The following is a 7,656-nucleotide window of genomic DNA, read 5'->3' on the forward strand; positions in this document are numbered from 1 at the left end:
CCCAATAAACTGTACATCTAAACCTCAGTTCTAAATATACCTGGCTACAATGGGGATTGTTTCCCGTCTCGCCTCACGGTGTCGAGAGGAGCGGAGATCCTAATTTGCGTTAGAAGTGTGGAAATAATTGAACCCCTGACATCTCCCTGACTGTGTTGCATGGTAATGTAACACATGGTAATGTAACACACACAAAGTAATGTAACACACACAAAGTAATGTAACACACACAAGGTAATGTAACACACACAAAGTAATGTAACACACACAAAGTAATGTAACACATGGTAATGTAACACACACAAAGTAACGTAACACACACAAGGTAATGTAACACACACAAGGTAATGTAACACACACATGGTAATGTAACACATGGTAATGTAACACACATAAAGTAATGTAACACACACAAAGTAATGTAACACACACAAGGTAATGTAACACACACAAAGTAATGTAACACACACAAAGTAATGTAACACATGGTAATGTAACACACACAAAGTAACGTAACACACACAAAGCAATGTAACACACACAAGGTAATGTAACACACACAAAGTAATGTAACACACACAAAGTAATGTAACACACACGGTAATGCAACACACAAGGTAATGTAACACACACAAATTAACGTAACACACACATGGTAATGTAACACACACAAAGTAACGTAACACACACAAAGTAATGTAACACACACAAGGTAATGTAACACACACGGTAATGCAACACACAAGGTAATGTAACACACACACAAGGTAATGCAACACACACAAGGTAACGTAACACACACAAGGTAACGTAACACACACAAGGTAATGCAACACACACAAGGTAACGTAACACACAAGGTAATGTAACACACACATGGTAATGTAACACACACAAGGTAATGCAACACACACAAGGTAACGTAACACACACAAGGTAACGTAACACACAAGGTAATGTAACACACACATGGTAATGTAACACACACAAGGTAATGCAACACACACAAGGTACCGTAACACACACAAGGTAACGTAACACACACAAGGTAATGCAACACACACAAGGTAACGTAACACACAAGGTAATGTAACACACACATGGTAATGTAACACACACAAGGTAATGCAACACACACAAGGTAACGTAACACACACAAGGTAACGTAACACACACAAGATAATGCAACACACACAAGGTAACGTAACACACAAGGTAATGTAACACCCACATGGTAATGTAACACACACAAGGTAATGTAACACACACAAGGTAATGTAACACATACAAGGTAATGCAACACACACAAGGTAACGTAACACACACAAGGTAACGTAACACACACAAGGTAACGTAACACACACAAGGTAATGTAACACACAAGGTAATGTAACACACACATGGTAATGCAACACACACATGGTAATGCAACACACACGTGGTAATGTAACACACACACATGGTAACGTAACACACACAAGGTAATGCAACACATACAAGGTAATGTAACACACACAAGGTAATGTAACACACAAGGTAATGTAACACACACACAAGGTAATGTAACACACACAAGGTAATGCAACACACACATGGTAATGCAACACACACATGGTAATGCAACACACACATGGTAACGTAACACACACATGGTAATGTAACACACACATGGTAATGTAACACACACAAGGTAATGCAACACACACAAGGTAACATAACACACACAAGGTAACGTAACACACACAAGGTAACGTAACACACACAAGGTAACGTAACACACACAAGGTAATGCAACACACACAAGGTAACGTAACACACAAGGTAATGTAACACACACATGGTAATGTAACACACACAAGGTAATGCAACACACACAAGGTAACGTAACACACACAAGGTAACGTAACACACACAAGGTAATGCAACACACACAAGGTAACGTAACACACAAGGTAATGTAACACCCACATGGTAATGTAACACACACAAGGTAATGTAACACACACAAGGTAATGTAACACACACAAGGTAATGCAACACACACAAGGTAACGTAACACACACAAGGTAACGTAACACACACAAGGTAACGTAACACACACAAGGTAATGTAACACACAAGGTAATGTAACACACACATGGTAATGCAACACACACATGGTAATGCAACACACACATGGTAATGTAACACACACACATGGTAACGTAACACACACAAGGTAATGCAACACATACAAGGTAATGTAACACACAAGGTAATGTAACACACACACAAGGTAATGTAACACACACACAAGGTAATGTAACACACATAAGGTAATGTAACACACACAAGGTAATGCAACACACACATGGTAATGCAACACACACATGGTAATGCAACACACACATGGTAACGTAACACACACATGGTAATGTAACACACATGGCAATTCTCAGACTCACTCGCTCAGGGTCTTTTATCTCCACTGCCTGGGTTGAAAAAACAAATCTTTTCCTCTTTCGCTCTCATTCTCTCACTTCATACACTACCGTTCAAAAGTTTGGGGTCACTTAGAAATGTCCTTCTTTTTGAAAGAAAAGCACTTTTTTCCATTAAAATATCATCAAATTGATCATAAATACAGTGTAGACATTGTTAATGTTGTAAATTACTATTGTAGCTGATTTTTTAATGGAATATCTACATAGGCGTACAGAGGCCCATTATCAGCAACCATCAATCCTGTGTTCCAATGGCACGTTGTGTTAGCTAATCCAAGTTTATCATTTTAAAAGGCTAATTGATCATTAGAAAACCCTTTTGCAATTATGTTAGCACAGCTGAAAACTATTGTCCTGATTAAAGACTAGTTGAGTATCTGGAGCATCAGCATTTGTGGTTTCGATTACAGGCTCAAAATGGCCAGAAACAAAGAACTTTCTTCTGAAACTCATCAGTCTATTCTTGTTCTGAGAAATGAAGGCTATTCCATGCGAGAAATTGACAAGAAACTGAAGATCTCGTACAACGCTGTGTACTACTCCCTTCACAGAACAGTGCAAACTGGCTCTGACCAGAATAGAAAGGGGAGAGGGAGGCCCCGGTGCACAACTGAGCAAGAGGACAAGTACATTAGAGAGTCTAGTTTGAGAAACAGGCCAGTGTTTTGCAGGTGCTATTTAATGAAGCTGCCAGTTGAGGACTTGTGGGGCATTTGTTATTAGTTTAAGCACACTATGTTTGTCTATTGTTGTGACTTAGATGAAGATCAGATCAAATTGTATGACCAATTGATGCAGAAATCCAGGTATTTCCAAAGGGTTCACATACTTTCTCTTGCCACTGTAGGTGTTCCTTTTGTCCAGGTGGGAAAGGGCAGTGTGGAGTGCAATAGAGACCGCATCACACACACAGCTTGCTTCCAACACTCTACACAGCAAACTGGATGCAGTTTATCACAGTGCCATCCGTTTTGTCACTAAAGCACCTTATACCACCCACCACTGCGACTTGTATGCTCTAGTCGGCTGGCCCTCGCTACATATTCGTCGCCAGACCCACTGGCTCCAGGTCATCTACAAGTCCATGCTAGGTAAAGCTCCACCTTATCTCAGTTCACTGGTCACGATGGCAACACCCATCCGTAGCACGCGCTCCAGCAGGTGTATCTCACTGATCATCCCTAAAGCAAACACCTCATTTGGCCGCCTTTCGTTCCAGTACTCTGCTGCCTGTCACTGGAACGAATTGCAAAAATCGCTGAAGTTGGAGATTTTTATCTCCCTCACCAACTTCAAACATCTGCTATCTGAGCAGCTAACCGATCGCTGCAGCTGTACATAGTCTATTGGTAAATAGCCCACCCATTTTCACCTACCTCATCCCCATACTGTTTTTATTTATTTACTTTTCTGCTCTTTTGCACACCAATATCTCTACCTGTACATGACCATCTGATAATTTATCACTCCAGTGTTAATCTGCAAAATTGTAATTATTCGCCTACCTCCTCATGCCTTTTGCACACAATGGATATAGACTACCCTTTTTTTCTACTGTGTTATTGACTTGTTAATTGTTTACTCCATGTGTAACTCTGTGTTGTCTGTTCACACTGCTATGCTTTATCTTGGCTAGGTCGCAGTTGCAATTGAGAACTTGTTCTCAACTAAAGCCTAGACGTAGGCTGTGTTATCCTGCTAAAGCCTAGACGTAGGCTGTGTTATCCTGCTAAAGCCTAGACGCAGGCTGTGTTATCCTGCTACAACCTAGACGCAGGCTGTGTTATCCTGCTAAAGCCTAGATGTAGGCTGTGTTATCCTGCTAAAGCCTAGACATAGGCTGTGTTATCCTGCTAAAGCCTAGACGTAGGCTGTGTTATCCTGCTAAAGCCTAGATGTAGGCTGTGTTATCCTGCTAAAGCCTAGACGTAGGCTGTGTTATCCTGCTAAAGCCTAGACGTAGGCTGTGTTATCCTGCTAAAGCCTAGACGTAGGCTGTGTTATCCTGCTAAAGCCGAGACGTAGGCTGTGTTATCCTGGTAAAACCGAGACGTAGGCTGTGTTATCCTGCTAAAGCCTAGATGTAGGCTGTGTTATCCTGCTAAAGCCTAGACGAAGGCTGTGTTATCCTGCTAAAGCCTAGATGAAGGCTGTGTTATCCTGCTACAACCTAGACGCAGGCTGTGTTATCCTGCTTGAGCTAAAGATATAGTCCTGGCTGTGTTACCCTGCTAAAGCCTAGACGCAGGCTGTGTTATCCTGCTTGAGCTAAATATATAGTTCTGGCTGTGTTATCCTGCTAAAGCCTAGACATAGGCTGTGTTATCCTGCTAAAGCCTAGACATAGGCTGTGTTATCCTGCTAAAGCCTAGACGTAGGCTGTGTTATCCTGCTAAAGCCTAGACGTAAGCTGTGTTATCCTGCTAAAGCCTAGACGTAGGCTGTGTTATCCTGCTAAAGCCTAGACGTAGGCTGTGTTATCCTGCTAAAGCCTAGACGTAGGCTGTGTTATCCTGCTAAAGCCTAGACGTAGGCTGTGTTATCCTGCTAAAGCCTAGACGTGGGCTGTGTTATCCTGCTAAAGTCTAGACGTAGGCTGTGTTATCCTGCTAAAGCCTAGACGTAGGCTGTGTTATCCTGCTAAAGCCTAGATGAAGGCTGTGTTATCCTGCTAAAGTCTAGACGTAGGCTGTGTTATCCTGCTAAAGCCTAGACGCAGGCTGTGTTATCCTGCTTGAGCTAAATATATAGTTCTGGCTGTGTTATCCTGCTAAAGCCTAGACATAGGCTGTGTTATCCTGCTAAAGCCTAGACGTAGGCTGTGTTATCCTGCTAAAGCCTAGATGAAGGCTGTGTTATCCTGCTACAACGTAGACGTAGGCTGTGTTGTCCTGCTAAAGCCGAGACGTAGGCTGTGTTATCCTGCTAAAGCCTAGACTATCCCCCTATCCACATCGATGGAACAGTAGTGGAGAGGGTAGCTAGTTTTAAGTTCCTCGGCGTACACATCACAGACAAACTGAATTGGTCCACTCACACTGACAGCGTCATGAAGAAGGCGCAGCAGCGCCTCTTCAACCTCAGGAGGCTGAAGAAATTCGGCTTGTCACCAAAAGCACTCACAAACTTCTACAGATGCACAATCGAGAGCATCCTGGCGGGCTGTATCACCGCCTGGTACGGCAACTGCTCCGCCCTCAACCGTAAGGCTCTCCAGAGGGTAGTGAGGACTGCACCACGCATCACCGGGGGCAAACTACCTGCCCTCCAGGACACCTACACCACCCGATGTTACAGGAAGGCCATAAAGATCATCAAGGACATCAACCACCCGAACCACTGCCTGTTCACCCAGCTATCATCCAGAAGGCGAGGTCAGTACAGGTGCATCAAAGCTGGGACCGAGAGACTGAAAAACAGCTTCTATCTCAAGGCCATCAGACTGTTAAACAGCCACCACTAACATTGAGTGGCTGCTGCCAACACACTGTCATTGACACTGACCCAACTCCAGCCACTTTAATAATGGGAATTGATGGGAAATTATGTAAATATATCACTAGCCACTTTAAACAATGCTGCCTTATATAATGTTACTTACCCTACATTATTCATCTCATATGCATATGTATATACTGTACTCTACATCATCGACTGCATCCTTATGTAATACATGTATCACTAGCCACTTTAACTATGCCACTTTGTTTACTTTGTCTACACACTCATCTCATATGTATATACTGTACTCAATACCATCTACTGTATGCTGCTCTGTACCATCACTCATTCATATATCCTTATGTACATATTCCTTATCCCCTTACACTGTGTATAAGACAGTAGTTTTGGAATTGTTAGTTAGATTACTTGTTGGTTATCACTGCATTGTCGGAACTAGAAGCACAAGCATTTCGCTACACTCGCATTAACATCTGCTAACCATGTGTATGTGACAAATACAATTGGATTTGATTTGATTTTGATTTGAAGTAGGCTGTGTTATCCTGCTAAAGCCTAGACGTAGGCTGTGTTATCCTGCTAAAGCCTAGACGTGGGCTGTGTTATCCTGCTAAAGCCTAGACGTAGGCTGTGTTATCCTGCTAAAGCCTAGACGTAGGCTATGTTATCCTGCTAAAGCCTAGACGTGGGCTGTGTTATCCTGCTAAAGCCTAGACGTAGGCTGTGTTATCCTGCTAAAGCCTAGACGTAGGCTGTGTTATCCTGCTAAAGCCTAGACGTAGGCTGTGTTATCCTGCTAAAGCCTAGACGTAGGCTGTGTTATCCTGCTAAAGCCTAGACGTAGGCTGTGTTATCCTGCTAAAGCCTAGACGTAGGCTGTGTTATCCTGCTAAAGCCTAGCCTAGACGTAGGCTGTGTTATCCTGCTAAAGCCTAGACGTAGGCTGTGTTATCCTGCTAAAGCCTAGACGTAGGCTGTGTTATCCTGCTAAAGCCTAGACGTAGGCTGTGTTATCCTGCTAAAGCCTAGACGTAGGCTGTGTTATCCTGCTAAAGCCTAGACATAGGCTGTGTTATCCTGCTTGTCCTCTTTTTTCATCTATTGTTTGTTTTCTCCTTCAACATGTTTTTTGACACTATTTCAGACTTCCCGTTTCCCTTCATCGGACAATAGACAAGCCTCCTTGAGGTTGAATATAAGCTCTATGCTATTTCCATTCACAGTCATTGAATACTCCTTTTTGAGTTTCCTCCGTAAATGGAATCCAATATGATAAGTCTTGATGGACAATAATGTAACAGACAGCATCAGTGAGGACACAGAGGTAATATTTGAGTTATCTTAATTAGATATCATGAAGCCATAATGTTTCGGAGGATGCTGAAATATCATGAACAGTTCTTTTTGAACAGACCTTTGAATCACAGCCACTGATATTTTCCTATTAACCATTATACTCTATCTACACTGTAACCTCTTTACATTACACACAACACCAAATGTTGCTTTCCAAAATATTCTCAGTAAAATGTCTGTTCAGCGTTAGTGGAGGCACTATGCATGGTTTATTAGAGTGCATTATAATGGCCTGGATGTGGGGTACAGTAGGTCATTTCGAGCTTACCACCATCCTCCTGTATGTGACAGTAACATTGGTCACACCCTCTTGTCCCTATCTGACTTCATCCCTGTCCCTGACCGTGATGTGTGT

General features: G+C 42.4%; 1 protein-coding gene across 1 annotated transcript in view; it reads left to right on the forward strand.

The window, feature by feature from the left end:
* The window catches only part of LOC124012997 (gamma-aminobutyric acid type B receptor subunit 2-like), a 477,346-nt gene that overhangs the window by 172,365 nt on the left and 297,325 nt on the right, over positions 1-7,656 (forward strand). The gene's annotated exons all lie outside the window — the stretch shown is intronic.

The sequence above is a fragment of the Oncorhynchus gorbuscha genome, linkage group LG24, assembly GCF_021184085.1.
Source record: "Oncorhynchus gorbuscha isolate QuinsamMale2020 ecotype Even-year linkage group LG24, OgorEven_v1.0, whole genome shotgun sequence".
Lineage (NCBI taxonomy): Eukaryota > Metazoa > Chordata > Actinopteri > Salmoniformes > Salmonidae > Oncorhynchus > Oncorhynchus gorbuscha.